Here is a 25,005-nt window from a genome sequence, read left to right on the forward strand (position 1 = left end):
AACCCATAGGTTTTCATATGCTGGAGTGCATGTAGGTGTATTAGACATGATGGCCGGCCAAGCGTACACCCTTCCTATTACCGTCTGTACAGCCTCTTCTCTGACCCTATCATCTGGGTGTCTTGAATTAACTTCCTTTGCATGAGGCACTCAGTCAAGTCTGGCCAACATAGCGTACACCACGGTACAGTGAGACGTGAAAGTTATACCAGTGCAGTGGCTATGAGATGAAGCGTCTAGCTAGTCTACCTTTTGAAGGTCGCAGGTCCTAACCTGTCGTAGAATCATGTTCTCTACTACGAAATCTTTGGTTTCTACTAGGAAATCTTTTTAAACGCTGAATATCACGCAATTATGATGCTTGTGGCGCATGCTCACAAGACTTTTCTGCTCATAAAACGTATCGTGGGTGTAAAACAAATTTTAAGCTACAATTTCGTCAACTAGAAAATAAGAACTTCCCGATTTTCGGAAGTTTTCCTTGCTAATATTTCAGAAGAGGAGATCTACTGTAGTGGTACGTACGTGGTACACGTGTGGGGACACCAAAGATTACCTTTCCTATTCTTGACGCAATTGTCTGAAATTGTAATGCACACATGTGCCTAGTAAAAAACAGTTGTCGCCACTACCCTTCGTCTTCGGCACTGTACATTCTGATTATCTTTTGGCGCTGCTAAGTTGTCTTCATTTCGAGAACACACACCGCGATTCCAGGTCGCCCATTTAAGCATTCTGAACTTGCCGTGGTGCAAACTGTTGATAGCAGATGCCGCCGCGCCGACATGCGTCGGAAGGTTCACAGAATTACGCTCGGACGGTGTCTTTTCTTGTGTGGAACGTAGCTTGTTCGAACGGGGCCAGTCGGCTGTGCGATGTCGTCTCACGTACGCTGAAACTGTACGCAGGTACCATCGGCGTACACCAAGCATAACCAAGCGGTCACAGGTCAACATTACTCGAGAGCGGCTATTTTGTCGCGGTCTGGAAAGGCTGGCTGGGTCCCCACGCAATACATAATCACAAGCAACTTTCTCACGTTTTCAGATAGTGCTTCCAACAATATGAACTCCGGTTTATCTACGTTGTCGGCCCGAGAAAATAGGAGCTTCGTCCCGCTTACGGATAGGCGACTCTATGTACGCCAATGTACGCGATACGGCAGCTGGCAGCAGCAGCAGCATCGCCGGCTGCTCCCGCAAGAACAAAAATTATTTGTTTAGAAAAGTTTTAGCAGTTCAATGGTGCGTTATTTTGTACTGCAAATAAAAAAAAATGTGTATTTCGGACTACACTACACAAAATAATGACAATTATAATGTTATGACGTCATTATGACGTCACGCGTGGCAGCAGCCGTTGTTAGGGGGGCGTGGCTGGTGCCACACGTGTGGCAGACGCGTGGCAGCAGACGCTGCCAAATTTAAATTACTAAGATTGGCTAGACGACGCGTGCTGTTACCCTGATTCAAAGGGGAGGCTTTCATTATCATCATCATCTTGTTTTGATTATCATCATCATCATTATTTTTTTAAACGCTGGCCGTTAACTGCGCGTGATTCAATCCGTTTCAATTTCTTTGCAAAATACGGGCCGGCGGTTTTGCTTGCTGTGTCTGTCATTCAGTGAAAAGTGCCGAGCGATAGACAGGCGCGTTCTCTGAAGCGTGTGAGCACTGTACCATGACCACTCCGGCCGACCGGAGCGAAATCACGACGCACGCAGTTCGCTCTAGCTGGTCCCGAACGCGCATGGCCGTGACGATGCTCGCTCACAAGTGGACCATCGACGACTTCGCCATGCGTCCAGAGGAGACGGGTCAGAGAATCAGGAGCCCTACGTTTTCCGGAACTGAGGGGGCGAAGGGGAAGTGGTGCCTTTTTGTATATCCAAAGGGATACTCGGAAAATTGGAAAGACTACGTGTCCGCCTTCTTAGCGATTGAGGATCGCGACTTCGAGGACTTCGTGGCGAAGGTCGACTTCGCGGTCCTCAACGCTGAGGGGCGGGTGGCGAGCCGGTTTTGTGGCTCTTTCCGCTACTCCAACACCTCTGGTGGTTGGGGATACGGTAACCTAATCGGAAGAGGCGTGGTACTCGACGCCGACAAGAATGTGCTGCTTCACGGCGCATTTAGGATCGTGTGCTCAGTGAGCGCCTTTGCGGGCACCGTCAATACCTCGGGCGTGAACGAAGCTGCCGCGGAAGATCTGCCGCAGCGCCAGCTGTCAAAAGACCTCGGCCGCCTGCTGAGCGGTGGGAGGTGCAGCGACGTCGTCCTCAGCGTCGGCGGCCGCGAGATGCGCGCCCACAAGAGCGTCCTGGCGGCGCGCTCCGTCGTCTTCGCGGCCATGTTCGAGCACGACATGGAGGAAAATAAGCGGGGCAGGGTGGACATAACGGACCTGGACCACGACGTCGTGTCCCAGATGCTGCAGTTCGTCTACACTGGCTCGGTGGACGACGTCGACGCAGCGGCCCCGGGTCTTCTCGCTGCCGGGGACAAGTACGCGCTGGGAGGCCTCAAGGCCATGTGCGAGAGGTCGCTGTGCGCACAGGTGACCGTCGCAAGTGCCGCGGAACTCCTCTTGCTCGCCGACCAGCACAGCGCGGACCTGCTGAAGGCGAGCTCCATGGACATGATTCTGACGCGCGCCCACGACGTCATGGCCACTCCGGGCTGGAAGACGCTCAGCCAACAAAGGCCCCACATCCTTGCCGAGGCCTTCGGGCGACTCGCCACCAGTCCGCCGCAACAAAGCCCTGCTCGTGAGTGTCGGGGGATGTGGGAATTTGTTGGCAGTGTCTGCATTTGCCTGGCTGGCCAGTGGCTCTTCTTTCATTTTAGGGACAGTCTTTTTAGTGGGTGGTGGTGAGTCTCTGCCTTGAGCATAGCTTTACGGGAAGTCATTGGTTTGTGTGTGTGTGTGTGTGTGTGTGTTTGTTTAAAGAAGCCAAGAAGACAAAATGCAAGTTGCTGTCATTAAACGGCATATTTTCCCGATAACAACTTTATCTCAACTTTACAAGAAACAATCAAAAGATAAAAAAATGCATATTCAACATGGGCGACTGGAGCCAGTTCAGCTATTTTTGTATGACGTCAGAAAATTTTGCTTGTGCCATTGGCGGCCGCCAAGTTAAGCCACTCCCAGGAAACATGACTGGGATAGTGTTGCGGGCCCTCTGGTTACATTTGATTGCATTACTTGAATGCTAATGTGCAGCTAACCCACTGATAGAAATGTTTTTATTGCCAGTTCATAATACATCACTCCTGCCTGTATTACATCTGAGTAGATCGAAATTTGACCCGCCGCACTGGTTCAGTGGATAAGGCGTGCTGCTGAGCACGAGGATGCGGGTTCGATTCCCAGCCGCGGCGGCTGCTTTTCTGATGAAAGCGAAAATCAAAAACGCCCGTGCATGCGAGATTTCGGCACACGTTAAAGATCCCCAGTTGGTCAAAATTAATCCGGAGCCGTCCACAGCAGTGCGCCTCATGGCCTGCGTTGTGTCAGTGCGTGAAACCCTAAAATCAATCAATTAGATCGAAATTTGAAAGTTTCTCAATATTTCTTGCATTTTCTCGGTTAAGAAAAGTCTCGTGGCAGGAACAAACTTGTACTTTGTCTTCAAGGCCCCGTTAAAAGAATTGCATGGTCACACACAAACACTTGCGTGTTTTGTGTAGCACTGCGAATTCAGATGAATTTTTGAAGGAGAGAGCAGCACTTGTCTTCCCGTACAGCACAGAGACATTCTAGTTCTAGGTATGTGCTATGTATTTCCTGGTTGGGAGTTTCTGAACTTCCAGGGACGGCATCCCATCCTGGCTAAGACGTCCCAAGTGATACGAAGAAAAAAAACACATCTCTGGGATGTTTCACCTCAAAAGCAGTGATATTTTTCTTTTTTGTACCTGAAGAAACATGTGATATGTGGAGCATAGTGGCCAAGTTGTCCTAGTGGACAAGAACATTCATTGGTTTATTGAAAGTTCGTTTTACTGCCCCCGAACAAACCGATCTTGCTAGTAGTTAAGATGTATACAAGAGATTTGTGTGTGTATATGTGCGTGCGTGAGCATGCGTGCGTTCGTTGTAGGCCGCTGAAAATTGTGATAGCAAAAAACAATTTCAATGCCAAATTGGTGGGAGTGGGAAGACCCCCATTATGTGAAAAATTTCCCTTCTGAAGGGGGTTCGCTAACATACCTCTGGTGTCGCTGCCATGGTGTAACCCAAGTGTGGCTGACACCCTTGCGGGCCAGAGCACGAAATTGTATTTTGTACGTGCTCTGAATGTAGACTGATGATACAATACATTGGCGGTCACACGCTTCACTTACCGGCCCATCAACCACAGCAGTGCGTTTCCTGCTGTGTAGTGCCCTCTAAAGATCCAATGGGATGTGGACCACACAGCGTTTGCTCTCGCTGCTTCCAAGCTCAACAGTAGCGAAAATGCAGGCGTGTAGTGCTTTAATGTTAGCATTACTCAACTAAGAGACAACAAACTGCACGTAATCATACCACGTTTGGGACGATACAGAACTGAGTCACTGGATCATCAAGACCCCTTTGAAGCAGGGGCAGAGAACACTTATCCTTAACTCACATTCTAATTACATGTAAGGGCCACTTGACCGAACACTATGCAAACTTTCGAGAGCTGTACAGATGCAAGGTGCCACCACATCAGTGATTCTTTTTATTACTGATGACCCCATCGTTCCTTTTAAGAGTGCTTGTAGATATTTATCAGAGAATAGGTTCTCTCCACACACAATCTAGCCTGGCCCTGTACACCAGCTCCATTATTTGTCGTTTATTCCATTTCTCTTCAAAATCAACTGTCCCACTTCAGTTATACTCCTCGCGCCACTTTTAACCGGTACTGGTAACTTTGATGGGCACTGTTTGCCCTCAGGTGGCCTTGTTCCAGGAAACCCAACCCACCACCATCTTATTCTTGGATCTGTGAACCAGTTTCTGTTTGTTCTCTTTGCTTTTGCTTTGCCACGGTGCTCGCTCGAAAGAGACACATGGACGGGAGATTTTACATGCTGGGAAGCGAGGCTTCCTTGGTTATTCTTTCAGTGGTCCTTGCCATCGAATGTTCCTGTTTTGTCAGCCTTAGCCAAAAATGTTCTACACCCCACTCCGTCCATGGAAAAAGAACCTACAATAAATCGAAGGGCGCCGTATACGTATGTCTGTGGGAGCTGGATTACACCTGATATAGTACAATCTACCGTAATCTTTCGCTAAAGTTCACTTTTTATGCACTTGTGACTTCCGACCCGTTTGTGGCGTTTCGTGATATTTGCTGTATTGGTAGAGCGCAAGTGCTTAGTTGAACTTTTACGGATTTGTTTACTTTTCGCGATATACCGACGCACTGCTTACAACTGTTGTAATATCATGTCATTTTAACTTGATCTGATGTTCCTCGACTCGCGCTTTCTTCTCTTCTCTTTGCATTGCGTGCACTGCATTTTGTCTCTTTGTATGTTATGTATTGTATGTGTGTTTTTTCTACATTACGGTACTTTTGCTATTTCGGTTTTGTTCTTGCCTCAGTTTGCAATTGCATGCTCCTCCCCCTCACTCTGTGCCCTACCGTGGGCCTGCAAGGTATCTTGAGTAAATAATAAATACATGTTCCTCGACGTGATAAGTTTATATAAGCTCGGGAGGAATGTTGCCATGTTGACACAAAGCACTGCCATGGACGTGTCGCAGTGAAAGTGGAAAACGTATGTTTAGTGCGGTTTGTGTTTAAAGAATTGACAACTTTGTGTGTGCGGAAGTGCCTGTCAGTTCCCCCTCGAGTCCTTCCTGAAATGCCAGCACCAAGAGAGTTTGTTTCCTCATTTGCTTGACCAATGTTTTGACTGTATGGTGAATGACAGGAAGGTTAAAGTAATTAAGCCACGAAAGGGACACGTCTGTGGCCACAGTTTCCAAGCTGTTTGCTGGTACACAGCTGGTTTTTATTAAGAACTGTACAGTATTGTGCGTAGTTAGTAACTGGAAACGCTGCTTTGAATGCACAGACACCATTTTGTGTGTGTGCCAAGCCCACGGCTTGGCAGCCCATTTACACGGCCTGCACATCGCATTCCTAATGACGGAACCCTAGTTTTCCCCAGGAGTTGTGACATGGTGTGCCTCGAACCCTGGTACCAGAATTTCGTGGTGCCTTAATTTTTTTACTTGTGTTCACAAATGATCTCCTTACCTGGGTATTTTGCTGTTCCAAAGAAAATCTATCTTTCTTGCCATTAAATTGAAAGACAGAAGCTCTGTGAAATGTCTACTTCGACTGTGCCGGTCTAGGTGATGTGATAGGCAGCTGAAACACCTCACAGGACCAGCACAACAAGACTGTTGTAGAAGGTTGTTTGTCAATTCGTGGATCAATGAGGACCGCTGTAAAGACACTAGCAAAACCGCTTTCAGTTTTCCTTTTTTTAAAGATCACCGAGCAGATTTTGGTGACCGATTGGGCTGTGCAGTGCTGAATTCACTGGTACAGCATGAAGGCATGCAGTGAAGAGCTGTTGCGACAACCACAGCAGCCTCCGAGCAGGAGGTCGCTTTTGAAGAAGTGCATCAATGCAGAACAGTTGAGTTTTATCAGGAAATTTTTTTACCCGGTAGTGCACTACAACTGATGATTGAAGCTCAATTTTCCGAATTTTCCGAATTTATCAACAAATCCAGATTGCCCTCCAGTTCCCCTGAGTGTAGTACTCACTGAACTTCAGGAAGGTCCCAATTTTACGAAACAATTGGTGGGTCCAAGTAATTTAGTTAAATTCAGGTTCAACTGCAATGTACGTATTGTAGTGATTTCTTTCAAACCCATTATGCTTGAACTGTTTAAGAAAGCTTAGGTTTAAAGTGGAGCCACCCTGAATTTTAGTTTTTTTTTCTAAGCATTGTCTGCGCTTTAATGTAGGAAAGAACGGCAAGAGTAGGACGGCCCACAGTTTCCCTCAGTGAAAGCATTGGGGACACAGATAAAGCAGAAGTGTTGGGCTAAACCGGTAGTTCTCAAGCTGGAATAAGCACCCCCTTTTGGGCTTGCGAAAGTGATGGACGGTAAACTACACTGATCCGTGCCACAATGCCAAGCGATTTGCGGTTTCAGCTAAAGTCGCCAACATACTGGTTCAATGTCTGAATTTGTGTCTGAATTTTAGGCCGCTGCACGTCATATTGTCAAGCAATTTGGTCGGGCAGCTTAACACATCTCCATGCTGGCTTTGTGAATCTCGCTTTTCTGCCTAGCTGGCTGTGCGAAAAGACAGCCTTGAAGTTCGTGCTATGTGGAGAAGTTAGATGTACAAGTAATGCAGCGAAGCCACCTTTTTGCACACCGAGCAAGGCTTGGCAAAAAGGGAAAAAAATGGGGGGAAGAGTTTTTGGGAGGTTGTGGTTTGAAGGCTTCAAAGTCCAGAGTTGAGAAAGATTTTGTGCTCCTCTCTGGCACTCACTCCTCCTTACTCTCCTTGAATCCACCACAAGCACAGTGGTGCAGTCATGGACGACTGAAACGTGAACGCGTAAATTATGAAGCAGAACACACAAATAGCGGGATTTCTTTCAATGCAAGTCAAAATAACATGCTGCCTAATTACAAAAACAAAGTTGGGAAATCTCTCTTTCCCAATATGCGTACCACGCGTCGTTAATGGACTTCCACGAGGAGTATTTTTCAATTTTTCGTGTTCTGGTTTGTATCTGCGTGTCCGCATTTAATTTGTCCCTGGGTGTACATGATGAGTGCGTTGCACTGGCACTGTTATGCAGTGGCCGTCTAAGTGCAATTTCGTCAGTGTCCGTGTGAGAATGTGTCGAGCCTGCACAACGTTTCTCTCTGCTGTGACTTTCCGCTTCTGCTGAAGGCGCGTCAACGCTACAGGCCAACTGTTCTGTGGCTGCATTGGAAAAGCTGCTGTGCAAGCACTGAACCTTTGTGCTTGGGCGGCTGTCTTCTGGACAAACTCTCCAACTATACGTGCAGACAAACGCGCGAGAATGAGAGAAACAAAAAAAGGAAATACGTACTCTTTGAAAGTGGATGACCAACAAAGCCTATTTGCACGCAGTGTAGAGGTACAAACCCCTCTCTATTTCGTTTCAGCATTCGTGGTGGTCACAGCTATAAAAAACATACTAATATGCACAGGCGTTTCTTCTGATCAACAAAAAAAACAAATGTACACAAACACCTCGCGCTCTAGAACGCCTCGCAAATCGTGTTTTGAACGATGTAATAGTAGCGAGCATATAGAGCTGCGTTCAAACACGTAGGCAGAGAGGCGACGAACAAGGCCAATTAATGGCACAATTTTCAAGGAGGTAGTGTCTCTCGAGCTACTTCAACCCGAAAATTTTGTGCTGTCTGTGTGTCTGACTGACCCACAATGCAACCACCCAGCCAAAAGTACAGAGAATCCTCAAATAAGGAGTTCATATATATGTATAAGCCAAACTGTTCACAAAATCGGCAAATGTGCATCATACGTACTTCCAACACTGCTGAGCAAAAGGAACGCACTGGGCATCTTTGAGGCAAGACATCAATATGTAAGTGGTTCTAGGCAGTGTTCCTCCAGTGAAAACAGGTGTGTGCATAAAATTTGCGATGGACCCGCCGCGGTGGCTCAGTGGCTATGGCGTTGCGCTGCTGAGCACGAGGTCGCGGGTTCGTTTCCCGGCCGCGGCGGTCGCTTTTCTGATGGAGGCGAAAAGCAAAAATGCCTGTGTGTTCGAGATTTCGGCGCACGTTAAAGATCCCCAGGTGGTCAAAATTAATCCGGAGCCCTCCACTACGGCGCGCCTCATCGGCTGCGTTGCGTCGGCGCGTTAAACCCTACAATCAATCAATCAATCAATCAAAATTTGCGATGGCAAGTAAAAAATGTGTTTAAAACAACATTTTACCCACAAACACAAAAAGCGCTCGTTCCCCACTCTAGACATTGTGGCGGCATCTGAGAAGTCCAACAGTAACAAAAGGTTTTCTAAGAGCATAACCTGAAGAAAATGACAAAATATTGGAAGTGTTCTTATGGAAGTGACCTTTGACTAACTGAAAGAGAAATTTGAAGTGACAGATGCGATTACTTTCAGAGACTGGTTGGAACCCGCTTTTAAGAGCAGCCAATTGAAGTGAATGATGTCACCAGTTAAGTTGCACTTCCAGCGGCGGTTTAGCAGTGCTGTCTGCCTTTTCAAGCCTGGCTACTTTTTCCTGGCAGGTAGCGTTGAGGACGACTAAAGCACCCCTTTTTATGTGGCATTTTTTCAACCTGGCTCTATAAGTTTGATTGGTTCTATGTGTTGGTACTTGGTGCAAGCGAGCTGAGGGAAAACTTTCAGTTAAAGGGAAATCCTGTCAAGCAAACAAATTACACCATCTTCTCACGTGGGATCAGCTACTCGCCGCTGGCGTTTCAAAGCGGCTTCTCGTTCTCGAAGCGAGGAATCTGCTGCTCGACGCTGCTGTTTACGTTCGGCGTCGCGAGTGCTCCTCTGTGCAGCCTTGTCTTCGGAAGTGCTCGAGGTTCTGACAGTGTGCTGGCTGGCTCTATAGTTGAAGGTGTGCCAGCCAGTTCGCTGACGGAATCGTTGGCGTCCATTTCCAGTCATCGGACGGCACAGTACCGAAGAAGCAACTGAGCGGAGCGCGAACCGGGTTTATTTGCAGAGCAGAGGGAGTGGAGAGGAGGAGCAGCGCGCATGCGCGTGATTGGACAGCTGGTGTGGAGAGGGGAGATGAGAAGGAGCAGCGCGCGCTAGCGCACACGTGGTGTGGAGAGGAGGAGGGGAGAGAGTGGTGTTATCACAGGTGGTGTGGAGAGGAGGAGAGGTGCGGACGCTGGACAACGGAGGGTCGACTAAGAGATGCTTTGCATCTAAAAATAAAAAGCACCGGCCACGTGGCTACGAGATGTTAGCAGCACCCCGAATGTCAGAGTCAGTTTTTAGCTGGCTTCGCTGCAATGTTGAGAGCGCTTGAATGTGGCAAGAGTGCTCTAAAAGTTTTAGACGAGCATTCTGCTACACTTTTCCACTCTGAGTGTTCTCCCAATTTCAAGGGACAGGACACACAAACCTCAGCATATGTGCCTGAGTGCGAGGAAATCCTATATCCTACATGTTTTCCTAGATTCACAGTTTTCAGCAGAGAAGCATGTAGGCGACTATAAACGCCACCAAAACTGTGCTTTTTCGAGAAAGGGCCTTCTTTCTCGTGCATCATAAACGGCGCATGTTCTACGAGCTAAAGCTTGGACCACGTTTTAGATTTCACGCAGGGAAAATCAAGAAGAGGAAACAACAGCAAAATCGCAAATCTTGTGGTAAGGATAACAAAATTAAGAATTTTTAAAATTACTCTTATTCTTGTGGGATGGCTTTAGGAGGAACTGCTGCAGTGTTTTCGTTTAACTGCTTCTTTCAAGCGCACAGTACGTGCTCAGAGGGAAAATAATTATAGCTGTGCGAATGTTCGAAACTCCTGAAACCGCGCGAATAGTGCATTGTATTTGATTCGGAGTGCAGTGCTATCGATAAAGAGTGAGTTTTGTGCGTCTTTTTTTTTTTTTAGTATTCGGAAAGCAGCACTGAGCACTGCCGCACCGCGACACGCCTGTAAGTTGGCTTTTTTTGCATGACATTACTGCGATGCAAGGAAGCTTAACACATAAACGGTGCGCAAACACTTCGTTAAAACAACGGTGGAGATAAGTTTAGCGCTAATTGTCCCTAAGTATCTAAACAAAAAAAAATCTTTTGTGAGTACAGTGGAAGTAGTCAAGAGTTACTGCCTGTCGGCTACGCTTCAAAGGAGAGGCTTGAGAACCGTCGAGCGAGAACGTGCCTGGTCAAAATTGTAAAATGACAGTCGTAATAAATAATCCGCAGTGCCGTCACTTCGCGTTCACACACAGCTATCGAAAAAGCTGCCCGGCTGAGCTTTCACGCCAAAATTGCCCAGAATGGACGCCATGCTGGCCTGCATCTGTGAAGGCGAGCTACGCAGGGGAACTTCACACGCTCCACACGCAACGCCGAAGCGCCCTTGAGCTGTGCCGACTATGACCGCTATGACCATCGCAAAGATAGGAGCATGTTCCTGTACATACACACGTGCACACCGAATGAATTACCAAAAAAGAAATGAGAAAACTCTACTGCCAGCGAGATTCTATTTACACCTTTACACCACTTGCACATTTTGATTGTCTTTTGAATGTACCGCCAGTACCCAAAAAGCAAGCCAACGAGTTGTTTCATTAAAAACAACAAAAATTAAATTTTGCGGCAAATTATTGCGTTTCAAATTAGTTTTGAAAACTATTTATGAAGGTTTGAACAGTTTTGATTAAGCTGACGCTTAAAACTGTTCCAATTTTTTTCCGTCGTACTTTGGCGTAGTTGTGAGACGGCAGCCCAAACATTGTGCGCAAGCGCAACAGCAGATAGAGTTCTATGACAACGGCGCCAACCCAGGCGCGAACCGCGGCGCGTGCCCTTTTGTTTGGAAACTTTCGCCGTGAGCCGGCCAAACACGTGCCTTTGCTCGTCTTTTTCTTCTTCCAAGCCCCAAGGAGGTATGTATCGACGCTGGCCGCCTCCACCGGCGCGCTGGCCGCCCAACTTTTGACTGCCCCAAAACCGCGAAGCTGTGCTAGTACTACTACGACCCATCGGTCGAGCTTTCTCAAATTTTCCGCTTTTTCTTCCCGATTGCCGCCAACGATTGGCCGGGGGGCAGCGTTCGCGCATTTTGCGGCTGTGACCGAGCTCCTAAGCGCAGTCGCGGTCCTTTTCTCGTGCTGGGTGAACTAGCCCGCGACCGCCAGTAACCTAATCGACAGCTGCACTAGCGATGCTCGAGGAAGTTACGGATGTTATGCCGGCAGCCGGCATTTCGCGTTTGCGGCATAGTTTTCACGCCTCAGAAACTTTAATAACGGCAGCGCAGGCGAAGTAATTGAGAGGGACTGTTTGTGCCGCTGCGTTAAGCGCCGAAAAATCGCCGCTTCTGTTTTGGGAGAGCGGCTTGTGGACGCGGAAGGAATGCCCTTGTTACGTTATATTTGGGGCCTTTTTTCTCTCTCTCTCTTCGGTGGCTGCTGTTTGCATCGCTACGCTATCACCCGAAAGCACTGCGGCCGTTTTTGCGCCTTGAAAGGTCAAGTTATGTACTTGGCGGGACATTTTCTTTAAAATTGTCGCAGTACGCGAAATTTTGTTTTTCTTTTCGTTTTTTTTGTTGTGATACTGCGGTCGCTTCGCGTTCGGTGAACGAGGCCCTTATTTGGGTTTCGTTTAGGTTGTGAAAAGCACAAAGAAGTATTTGTGCAATGAAAAGCGCAAATACTTGAGCTATTGGCATCCTACATTTTTTAAAAATTAGGTTTAGATAATAAAAAAAGACGTCTTGAAAAAGATGCAACAACACAGATACAAGTGAAACACTGGCTGTGGTGGTGATATCCTTTTATAGTAACACCCCCATTGTTATGCAGTCAGTGAGTAAATGTTTTGTGTGAATAGTTAATATGTTTTAACTAATTATGGTCATAACAGCACTACTGAACAATGTGGCAACTAGTGCCTATTATCCGTTATACCTAATGGAATCATTAAAAGGTTACCAGTAGTACTTCAGTTGTGCAGTTGGGGCGGTTAAGGTAACATTCTATTGGCAGCATATCCAAGCAGAGACCAGATCCAACTTTAGTTGCAAAACAAGTTTGAGCTGTAGTACATAGAAATAGTGGGTGATGGGGCAGACTAAGCCCCACTAGATATGATAGCTGACCGTCTGAGAAATTACCGGGCCACTAAATAAATAAAGTCCTCTCTCTCTCTCTCTCTCTCTCTCTCTCTCTCTCTCTCTCTCTCTCTCTCTCTCTCTCTCGCTCGCTCTCTCTACTGATGATGGTGCCACTACCGTGCATGTGTTTGACTGCCATGCCATTATGTGATATAAGGATTGATGTATTCCATGCAAAAGACAGATTCGAGTTCTTCCGCTTTTGAAAAAAAAAAAAAGGGTGTCCTGTAGAACCACCCCTTTTATGGCTTGCCTGCAGTACAGTGGGTTCAGAACTAGGCGAACCTAAAGAGCTTTAGCTTAGCTAAAGGATCTTGATTGAAGTAAATACGTTACGTCATTCCAGACATGTCTACCTCTAGCTGCTCATAGAGTCTCACTGTTCTTAACTGTTCACTAATTAAATCCCACTGGGACAGATGGCTGAGCCTTGAAGTTCTTACCGTTGTAAGGAAAAGCATATTCAAGATTTTTCAAGATTTATTCGTCAACAGCATGCAATACATTTTCGCATTCGTACTGAACCCAGAGCCGAAGGCTAGCGCGACGTCTGTCGTAACAGGTGAATACTATTCAATTGCGGCAAGTGGAGACGAATATGTCTTGTGCCAATAACAAAAATTACAAGAGTGCTATCACCAATTAATGATCGATTCACAAACTCATCCCTGAATTTAGGAATCAAATCACCTATACACAAATACTACATGCTCTGACTCTTGGGGTGCATGTCAGAGTTCAACGCTAGGTCACATCACTTGACCTGTAATGAGACTATGTTTGTTATGAAAATTGTGAATGAATGAATGAATTTAGTGTTAACATGGAAAGGAAAGACCACCAGCAGGCGTAGTTTGTCTCACCTAGGGGTGGACACCGTTTGTAGAGCCAGAAAAACAGTTTTCATTGATTGTATAAAATTGGTTTTATTTTTGACATCATTAGGAATGTTATTCTGAATTTGAGCAGCGTTAAAATCAACCAACCTTTCGCCATAACTATTGCAACGGACAGGTTAAGTTAAAAAGGTTATCCCTTGGTGGCAGTTTTACACTGCAGTAAAAGTTTCTTCCAGGTCGTGTGAGTTCGGGGTGTAATGCTCTTGTTTTGATGGACAACGTATTCAGTGTGCTTTACTGCCCTAGTTACTGCTGTTCACTGAGCAGCGAGCATTCCAGCTGCCCGGACTGCAAAAGCAGCTTCAAAAATTGTTTAATTCAGGCGTGCGTACAATGGCCCCTGACCGAGACGTGCATGTCTGGCAAAGTTCTGGCAAGGAATGTATAGGTATGCAGGAAGAGATAGCAGGTGTGTGTTTCGGACTGTACTCTCCTCTGGGTCTTTGGAAGTGGACTATTGCTCAGGAATTTGAGTAAACAGTCAAATAAGAGATTTCCCAAGTCCTACAGCGCGGCGCACCCACAAGTAAACGTCTAGCAAATTCACTTCAGTGTTCCTTTAACCGCACTTTCTAGTCATTCCTTTTGTCTAATTAGCGGTATTTTTTGCAAACCCTTGGTGTACCAAGATTTGTTGGGATCCGTACTGTTGCTTGCACAGAATGTCACTGTGTGTGAATAAATCCTTCATTGTTGGGGTGACCAGTGAACCAGTTTACTGGTTTACCACGGTAGTCCCTACTTTTTACGTCTGCAGTGCGAGAAGAACAACAACAAACTAGAGCAGGTTTTAAACAGGCCTGTCGTTGGATTTTAAACGTGTAAAGAAAACAAAAGAACACAGAATTAGTGCAACCAGCTACTCACATGCCACTCTTGGCAAGGTGTTCAAAGCAGGTCATTAGTTTAGGGAGAACCATTGCACTGGACATTGTGATGGCCTGCGTAGCCTGTGGGGTGCATTGCAACGTCCTGTCCAGAGTTATTTTGAAGGGCGTTGTGTTTGCCTTAAAAGAGCCATGAAATCAAAATACAAGTTCGGTTCATTAGAGGCACTTTCCACTTGTACGGTCTCGTCTTGATTATGGCTGTATTGTTTATGGTTCAGCTCGCCAATCTGTTCTCACCTCACTCGATCCAGTGCACAACTTGGGCCTCAGACTTGCGTCAGGTGCATATCGTACCTCCCCTGTTGATAGTCTTTACGTTGAGTGCAATGAGTGGCCTCTGCAGTACCGTCGAGCGTACCTAAGTGGAGTATATGCAGCCAAAATAGCATGCATAAATGACCATCCTTGTGCCAGAGAATTGTTTGAAAATAAGTACAAGAAGCTCTATGAGAACAAACCAAGAGTGGTCCGCCCTCTTGCCCTCCGTTTGGAGGAGCACATGACTCTGTACTCTTTCAAGATATGCCCGACAACTCTTCTGAGTTTCTCGGACGCTTTAGCCCCTTGGGACTATAGTGCTGTCAAATGTGACCTGTCGCTGTTAAAATACGACAAGAAAGCTTTTCCACACCAGCTTTTGCGCCAAGAATTTCTTGCACTTAAGGATAAATACAGTAGCTATTGCCACTACTTTACTGATGGTTCAAAAACTGCTGGTCACACCGGTTATGCTTTTGTAAACTCGTCGGCAGTTACTGTAGCTGAGAGGATAGTTGATGAGGGCAGTGTCTTCACTGCAGAGGTTTTTGGTATAACCTCAGCTACTGAAGACGTAATAGCAAATGGACTACAAAAAGTGGCAATTTTTACAGATTCCTTTAACGCCATACGTGCTTTGACCTCCCTTGTCCCTTCAAAGAATGCGGCTGTAGGTATGCTAAAAACTCGACTGTGCTGCCTCACATCGGCAGGGGTTAGTGTCGTCTTTTGTTGGGTACCAAGCCACATCGGCATTCCAGAAAATGAAACTGTCGATAGAGCAGCATACCATACTAAGCATTGTGCAATAACGAAGTCCAAGGTTGCTTACAAGGACCTTCGGAACACCATACGAAAGTCCATTACAATGTACTGGCAAACTGAATGGGACAGACAGACTGAAAATAAGTTACACCTAGTTAAGCCATACCTATCTGAATGGGAAAGTTGCTGTCACAGAAATCGTTTTTATGAGGTTATTTTATGCCGACTGCGAATAGGTCACACTGTGCTCACACACGGCTTCCTGGTCCAGAAAGAACAGAAACCCATGTGTGACCACTGTGGAGAACCTCTTACTGTACTTCATGTTTTCATAAGCTGCCCACACCTTGAAGCAGCACGCATCAGACATTTCAAAGCATTATACACCTTTTGCATCCCTTTACACCCTGCGCTTTTACTTAGTGATGAACCGTTGGTGGATTTTAGTAACGTTTTCCAATTTTTTGAGGACGCCGGCCTTCTACACCGGTTTTAGCTATGTGCCTCTTTGAGTCCTTTTAAAATGTTTTTAATCCTCACAACACCCTGAATAACATTGTTTAATCGTCGCTTAACTATTCTACCCTGCGTCTGGCGCATTATAACCGAAAGGTTGCTGTGCCAAAAAACCACAACTTACTTACTTAGAGGCACTTTCATTAAAAGAGCCATGAAATCAGAATACAAGTTTGGTTCATTAGAGGCACTTTCATTTCATTAGAGGCACTTTCGGTTCATTCCAGATAACAGTGGTGTCATTTTATCAAAAACTTGGAACAAATAGTGGACATATTAAGCAAAACAAATTATGCAGTGGCGACCTTCCAGCAACTGAGCAATTGTAGTAGAGGGGCCCCTATCTTGTTCTGTTTGACGTCATCACTGAAAGCTCGTCTGCAGTTAAATCGGGGACAACTGTTTTTTCTTTACTACTGGTCTGTACTACATCACTGTACTGTGAAATTTGAAAGTTTTTGAATATCTCGTGATTTTTTTTTTTTTTGCTTCAGTTAAAAAAACGTCTTTCGATGCGGAGCTGTGTGAGCTTCCCAGAGGCTAGGTTTTTTTTTTTTTTTTTTTTTTTTTCCAAACTGAATAGATGATAGGTGAAACTGAGTAAACACGTTTTTTCTGTGTTGTGTGCTCCTTTGCGAGTGCGTTTGAGCATTGCAAACCCTTTAGAAGTGCAGCCCTTTACTTGGTTGGCTCATATTGTCCTCATATTGGTGATGGTTGGCTAAAAAGAAAAGAGATTGTAACTACGACCAAGCTGTGCGCTTTGGTAAACCATGCCTGGCTTATGTACGCGGCAGCCTGAAAACAGTGTTCGCTTTCAGAAAGAGTTTGCAGTAATTGGGACTCTTGGGAGACGTAAACGGGCCGTGAAGGGGAAATGCAGCCTTTGTTCACTTTGAAGGAAGTAGCCTTCAGTGCCATTCCAGCCACAAATTATGTTTTTGAACCAAGGAAAGAAAAAAACAAGAAGTATTGAAAGAACTTTCAAATTGCGCGTGACAGCCGCGTAATACCAGCAGAAAAGACGTACGTTATGGGCCGGAAGTGGAAACATTTGTGTGTTAGCTGCACTACAATCACCCAATCATGGTTCTCGGCGGTGGTTTCAGTCAAGGGCTGCCAATCGCGAAAACAAGCTTCCCTGACGTCGTAGAGAAGTCATCGGAAAAGGGACGGGGGGTCGTCACTGCTCCGTCGGTTTTGCGTAATACTTTGGTTATTTGTGTGAAGTTTGCGATAAAATTTGTATCGTAGTTGTCAGCACAGATTGGCCTCTTTAACGTGCATTTTTCTTTTTTCTTTTTGCCTTGGAAGGGTCCTGTACCGTTAGCCTAAGGGCGCTTTCAAACTGGGATCATCTGTGGGTTGCGAAAGGCAGCTGTTCCACACAGAGTTTCACACTAATATACACTAGAGGGAAATCTGGCGCCACTGTCTAGGGGAGCCACGCTTCACCGAGCGTTCCGCCACGTACCGGCAGGCACATTCCACTTGTCCTTGGCATAGCTCATGAACTGGCTGAAATGTTGCCTCTGGCTGCAAAGACGCAACAATATTACTGCAGAAGAATAATCGAATTTGTGTTGTTAGTATAAAATTGAACCTCCAAAAAGGTTAATTTGTCAGTGATTATGTAGAAGCTTCAGGCACGATGAAGAAGAAGAAAAAAATGTTACCCTTTCTTCTTGACTTTGGCTTTCAGACGAAAAAGAAGCCATAGCTAAGCCAAGGAGGCGAGGAACGTCGCTAGCGGCAATGGCGGCCCGCGACTGCAGCGACAGATTTTCCTCTAGTATATATCGGTGTGAAACTCTATGCTGTTCCAGGCACAAATGTGGTGCTACTGGCAGTAAGCAGAAGTTTCGGTGCTTCCCGGGGACCGGAAAGGTACAGCAGGATGGTTTTACGACGCAGCTAGTTGATCCACAGGCAGGCTAGCGGGAAGTGGATGACTGAAGTGTTCTTGTGAAGGTGTGTGCGCGTGTTGGAAGTGCTCACCTGCTGGTCTGCGTTAAGGGGGCAGTTGTGTCTTTGGGGCTGAAAAACGGTCAAAAAATCCATTTTCGGAAACATGGCATTTTCAGCCTCCACGGCCATTTTTCTATCAGTCTGTAAATTTCCTCATCAAAAGGAACCGTATTTTGTTGTTATTATGTTATAATAGCATTTTAAAGTGCACTCTACAGCTCAGTTAGCGCAGAATTCGATGGTGAAACGGCACTTTTCTTGCAATGCAAAGCTAGCATTTCTTTCTCGGATATCTCGGCACGCAGAGCAGGTACAACTGTAACTCTTTTTGCTTCTGATACCGAAATGTGTGGAGAATACAATGTCGGAAACAAATTTTTCAAATGGAGACTTTGGAAAATTATTATTGCGTTCAATTGGCACCACCCGCGATCCATTTCTGGCACAGCGCGGGAGAAGCGAAGTTCACTGTGTTGTAAAACGACCAAAAATAGCTGAATCAAAAAAGTTCTTCCAACGTTGTATTCTTTAGTCATTTGTCTGCCTAGCCACGTGGTCATTGCCATTCTGTATGGAGTGGTTATTTTGTAACTGCGACCCAAATTAATGGCAATTAATCATCAGTTAACTCGAAATATAGTCAACTTGCAAAAAATCTAATGGCAGATGTGAAATCAGCACAAAGAACTCTACAATTCAGTGCAGTTGCATTAAAATTGGTTGGTAAATAAAAAAAATAGCTCTAAGACCAGTCTGCCCCCTCAATCTTCCCCTCCACTGAGGCATGCTTCCTAGCCCAGGCATAGCTTCACTGTGGAGAACTCTGGTTACAGCCACAGCGTTGCACAGTGGGGCTACACTGTCCCGTGTGGGTTGTTTGGGGTTTGAGCATGTCTTGCAGTGTGTTACGAGTTACAGAGGGTGTTTTGGAAGTTGTAAACAGTCTTTTAGCATTGTGCCCTTGCCTGTGATTCTTCGGAAAGCAGTAGCACGTCGTAAACGAGTTTTCTGTTGGGGTGACGGGTTGTCCAGGCAATGGGCCTTGCAATTTACGTTGTGAACGCTCTTTTAAGCGACAAATTCCTCTGCCTCTACGGAATGCATTGTGAAGTGCTACCATGGCACAGAGTCTGTCACTGCAGGCTTGTTAAATAAATTAAAAAAAAAAATGTCGGTACAGGGAATCGAAGCCTTTGCTTTCAAAGTGGACGTCTTAAAACCGCCCACCCAAATGTCCTTGCTTTCGGATGTACGGTCGCGTGTTCTTGTGTGGAGATCTTAGGCACTGTTATGAAGCCCGGGAGGGAAAAGAGTGGTTTGTACGCTTTTGTTGAACTGGAAGGGGGCAGTAAAAACGAAGACGCGGGCATTAGGTTTTGCAGATAGGTCTGCAAGGTTGTCGTCTTGCGTTGGGAAAATTTTCCTTGCCTACTATATTCACATATACGCACACAGCGTGCAAGCCCCTAGATGGGGGATTGGCCAAAAGTGCGTAGGCAAAGGATTTGCTAGGTATAGATTTAAAAAGTCATTTGGTGCCAGATGGAAACTGCCCACCCCACCCTTCCCCCCCTTTCGATTCCCACATACCAAGTGATGGCAAGTACCCAAGAGGGGCCAAGCTTACCGTATTTTCGCGCGTATAACCCGCACCAAAAATGCGAAAATTTCAGTGGCAAAGTAGGGGTTCGGATAATACCCGGGGTTTCTTGCTTTAGTGCAACTTCACGGCAATGCGCGTTGTGCCGTGAAGCTCCTATGCAGCACAACTGACTAAGCCTTCCATAACTCTAGCGAGAGCCTAAGTGAATTGTGACTTTCGCCTTGCAGTGAGTGTATTCTACTTACTAAATACGTTTTTTCTGTCTGCATAGTATCTGATGTGTTGCTTGAGCAGCAGCTTTGGTGCAGCCTTCCCTGTATCAAATGTGCGGGCAATACGCGAGGATTTTTTTCTTTTCCAACGAGCTGAAAGCGGGGGTGCGGGTTATACGCACGAAAATATGGTAGGTACCGTTTTAAAAAGGCCACGAAACCAAAACACAACTTTGTTCAATGTGAAAGGAGAGAAGCCTTGGTTTACTCGCTCGTCTTCATTTTAGCCACGAAAGACAATTTTCAACCGAGAAAGTTAAAAGGCAGGAGGGATGTAATATGGGCAGCACTAGAAAAAATCATCTTGCCTCCCCCCTCCGTCTAACGACGAAGACGATTGAACGGGACGCTTTCTCGTGGTGGATTCTCTGGGTGGCCCCTTTCACGCTGCAAAAGTTTGGGCTGCACTGGAGGTACGCACCACTTTCGTAGAACACCCGGAGCATCTCTCACTCTCGGCTGTGCACTCCATAGGCCTAACATTTGGGATTCGGGTGTACGGCGCAAAATGGTACCTCCTGCTTTGAAGTACTGGTACGCTATGAAGTACCGCCGTCTTCACAGCGTGAGGGACCCTTGTTCGATTCCAACTACGGCAGTTCGTGAAGACATCAGTGTCATCGTTATCGGGACGAGGCGTCTTTTTAAGGAATCAGTGCTTGTGTTTTGTCTCCATGCTGCCTATAACTGCTGCCTGCGTGGCCATTCGGTCAACCCTGGTGCCCTGCCAATGTTGAGGGGAGAGTAGTTGAGGCAGTGAATCGATTTTTACGCGTGTGCGGAAATGGGGTTGTGGGGTTGATACCTGCTTCCGCACTTTTGGCAGCCTCCCTGTTGTTGCAAGTTTCTGCTGCCGAGAGTAGTATGTACACTTGTGGGATCAGCATCGTGATTCGCTCACATGTGCCAGCTTGCTTCGAGTGGAAGCTTAAAGTTCCACAAAAAATCCCTTTCCAAGGCCCAGCTCCTCCCATTAGTACAAATAAATTTGTGACCTTTCAGGCGTACCTTCACATGCAACTGCCAGTTCAATTCGACCTTTTGCCCGCTACTCAGGAATGCGGACTAAGACTCTATGGGCTGAGAAACATGAACTTCAAGGTCCCCCAAGCTTTCACTCTGTAGGGATTGCCGTTTTTTAAGTGCATATCTGATGCAGTGTAGCTAAATCTGGCTTGCATGTGGTAGCTAAGCACTGCTAGTCTGAGAAAGCTGTTAAGTGAGCGGCGTTTCAGAATGGAGTCAGCTGGGAAAGCTGTGTGGCTGTAATGCCTGATGTTTCGCACTTTTACCGGCGTACGGAAATACTCTTAACAAAAGGCACTGGGGTTGGCATACCTCGGTATATCAAACTCCTTATATCACCCCCTAGAAAAATGATGCATGAGTGTATAGTTACCAAGGCTGTGTACAGCGCTCCGTTGGGATAAATGAGGTCTCGTGGGGTATTTATGAAAGCCGCAAGGGTCTTTGTATCTCGAAAAAATAAAAATAATTACACCATCTTCCCGTAGGAGAACCGTGAGTAGTATGCAAAAGCAGCCATGGGGTCGACTGAAGTTTCCATTAGTTTTCAGTTCGTCATTTCCATTGACATTCAGCTTCGTGTGCCTTTGTTGTATCAGTAGCTTCTGGACGTAGTTTGAATGAGTGAAGGACATAAGGCGCGTTCGTAGCACATGCTCCCGTCTCGGTTTGTAGCGCAGTGGGAAGAGCGCCACGTACCTCCCGTTGCGGCCAGAGAGTCGTGGGATCGGAACCGGGCGACACCTAACTATTTCTTTTTATAGTGGACTGCGCTGACGTCAGCCCAAACGCTGACGGGGCTGAAGAGACGCGCGTGTGCAGTAGAGTTCAGACGGCGGACAACGCGGGGGGACACAGCCCCGAGCATGAGATGCTTCGCATCTAAAATAAATAAAGAATGCTTTTATTGTCCCTGGGAAAAACCAGTGTAGAGCAGTGAAGCTGACCTTATGAGGTCCCAGTGTATTTCGGTGCTGCGCTGTGCTACTGAACTTAAGGCTGCGGTCTCAACACCAGCTGCAGCAAGTTCAGTCCCAACAGGTTTTGAGATGAAACCAAAAAGTGAGAACGCCCGCGTGTTGGGATTTCGGTGCACGTTGGAAATCCCCACGTGGCCGGAGTTAATCCGGAGCCCTCCACTGCGGGGTGCCTTATAGCCCACGTGTTGCTTTGGTGTGTGAAGCCGTCTTAGTCAATGGTCCTTTTTCCGGTAGTGATCTGCGCATGCGCGGGCTGCCGGTCCGCCATTCTTGGCAGGCGCCTCGGCCAAAATAAACAAAATGGCGCCCCTTAGTTCTCTGCTTAGGGAGAGCTATACCGTCTAGCGCTGCAGAGTTTCTTTTTTCTCTCTCTCTGTCTTTAGATACCTCGTGGTGGGTTCGTACGTGCGCACAATAATGGCTTTCTAAGAAAAGGGGCAAAGACGTTTGAGGCTGACCACGCTGCCAGCACATGGCTGCCAGTGAGGGGGTAACGAAAATGGAAAAAAAAGAAAAAAAAACAGAAAAGGGGCGCTTCGAACACTGCAGATTAGTGACGAGAACGTGCGCCTCTGCTGCTTCGTGACATTTATGTGAAAGGTAGGGGTGACGGGTGAGTGCGAGAGAGACTGCAGGGCCAGGATATTTCGTGCACGAGTTCTCCGAAAGCTTGACATTGTTGGGGGCGTGCCTTACTGCCATTTTTAGTTCGCCGTGGTGGCCGCCAGAGGGTCCGGTACTGAAAAAACGTCCATTTAAAAGTCAAAATTTGAAACACGTTTGTCCGACAGTCCTTGCTTGGGAGTTTCGGACATTTTTCGTTTTCTTTTTTTTTCTTCTTCTTCGTCTCTCCCACCCATTCCTGTGCTTTTGCAGCCGTCCCTGGCCTCTCCTGTCCTGGGGACAGCAAGGAGCGGGCGGCCGGATCTTCCTCTGTGCAGCTCTGAGGGCACCGGGTTCTTCGGGAGGAGCCGGGGGAGTCGACTGCCTGTACTTTTGTCTGCCCTGTAAGCTTGTCCTCTTTTATTCCAGCTTGCTACACCACTTGACTATCGTCAAATGTAATAACTGCTCTGTAAACCATCCTGTGATTAGTTCTCCTTCTATCTTCCTTTTTTTCTAACCTATCCTGTAAGGGGAGGCACTGGTCTTGAGGACATTTTTGTTATTTTATAACCTATGTGCTTGAGACTTGCACATTGAGTGTATCTTAACATGCTGAGCATAAATATGCAGTCAGTTTTCGTCCATGAGGTGTAAGGTCACAGTTGTGCAACATGTTTATGCCATTCCATTTCGGGGAATTTTTTAATAATCTGCCTATGAAATACTCGAGTACTTTTTGTCCCTGTGTGCTCTGGAAGGACCAGGGAGTGCAACTATGCCCCATCAGTAATTTTAACATTGTTTCTGCAAACATTGTAAACCTATCAAAGGTCATGTCATGAATTACCAATGTTTTTATAAAACAGACGGCGTGAAATCTTGTGCTAGCAAAAAGAAATTCTATATTTTTGTGGTTTTGTTGCAGTGTTCAGTTCATGAGCTTTCTAATGCAGCAAGAATGGTGCAAGTCTGACCAGTACATCCCAAGATATTGTACCCGACAGCTGACCTTGAGAAGAACTTCTTGCTGGGCTAGTGTTGGTGAATAGATGCCATGATTTGAAGCACAACAAACGCACACGGACGAACAACAGAGTAGACGAGACAGGCACTAACTTAGCGCCTGTCTCGTCTACTCTGTTGTTCATCCGTGTGCTTTTGTTGCACTTCAAATCATGGCAGCTGAAAAAAGTTGGTTCCGAGAAAACAAGGCACGAAGTTTGGAAACAGATAAAAATGATCATTTGAGTCACTTCAAAGGGCAAAAGCTTTGTAAATACTTTTGGTACAGCTATGAAATTTTCCAGGCCCATTCTTCGGTATTTGCAGACTGCAAATAAAATTAACACGCGAAATTTATTTTTTGGAAAATTTTTGCTCAAGACCACGTTTCAAGAAGCGGTCCGTGAATGCCTCCCTTAAACTGGTCCCCCCCCCAGCCCAGCGTTTTCCCCTTGCCAAACCTCTGTAGAGCCAGTGGGAAAAAGTGGCTTTGTTGCACGGCTCAAACGTTTACTTTCTCTGTGTATGAAGCTGACTTTTAGAGCAACACCTGAACTGTGTTCCAAAGTGAACACTCAAGTGGCAGGTGCAGAATAGCTGTTTGGGCGACTTCAAGACCACATTGCTGGGCAAATACGACACGAATCGACACATATCATCGGGTTGTCCTCTTCCATCATCATCATTATCATCAGCCCACTGCAGGGCAAAGGCTTCTCCCATGGATCTCCAATTACCCCGGTCCTGTGCTAACTGCGACCAATTTATCCCCGCATATTCTTGATCTGATCTGGCCACCTAACTCTCTGCCGCCCCCTGCCACGCTTGCCTTCTCTAGGGATCCACTCTAGGGATCTAGGGACCGGGTTGTCCCTACGCATGGCCAAAGCAGATCCCCAGCACACTTGCGTTTGAGAGCAACTGCTCCAAGGTGTAGGACTGTGGGTAGGCGATGTGCGAACAGTGCAGGTGTCTTTGTGAGCGGAGAGTTTGGCGACTTGGTCGCCGACTAGTGAACTCGCGCTTCTAGCAAACTTTCACACAGGATGAAAGAAAAGACGAAACGTGTGCTAGGCTTCAACTGGGTTCATGCTAGAAGGGAGCAAGAAAACGCGCACTTGTGTACACGATTCAAAAAACAAGCAACGGAACAAACAAACACTTTATTCCGGGGATATGAAAACGCCGCAGTCTTTGCACTCGGTCTTATCGCTGTTTACATTGAAGCACAAACAACGCCCGGTCGCAGTACAGGACGTGATCTTTACCGACACGTGTTCACACCACCAGTCACGCGTTGTCAAGGGACACCGCTTCTCTCACCAAAAAGTATACTTCTTTTGTTAAAAGTG

At 46.5% G+C, this 25,005-nt stretch overlaps 1 protein-coding gene and 1 pseudogene across 2 annotated transcripts in view; both read left to right on the plus strand.

Annotated features, from left to right (window-relative positions):
- Positions 1-1,683: 1,683 nt before the first annotated feature.
- LOC144163941 (speckle-type POZ protein B pseudogene) lies at positions 1,684-22,992 on the plus strand (annotated as a pseudogene).
- LOC144164382 (uncharacterized) overlaps positions 11,466-25,005 on the plus strand; it is a 44,084-nt gene continuing 30,544 nt past the window's right edge. For both annotated transcript variants that reach the window (XM_077694904.1, XM_077694905.1), the window contains exons 1-2: positions 11,466-11,636; positions 22,922-23,052. The gene's annotated coding sequence lies outside the window, so the exon portion shown is untranslated. The remainder of the gene's footprint in view (positions 11,637-22,921; positions 23,053-25,005) is intronic.

The sequence above is a fragment of the Haemaphysalis longicornis genome, unplaced genomic scaffold (assembly GCF_048455015.1).
Source record: "Haemaphysalis longicornis isolate Haplotype H1 unplaced genomic scaffold, Haemaphysalis longicornis Haplotype H1 scaffold_13, whole genome shotgun sequence".
Lineage (NCBI taxonomy): Eukaryota > Metazoa > Arthropoda > Arachnida > Ixodida > Ixodidae > Haemaphysalis > Haemaphysalis longicornis.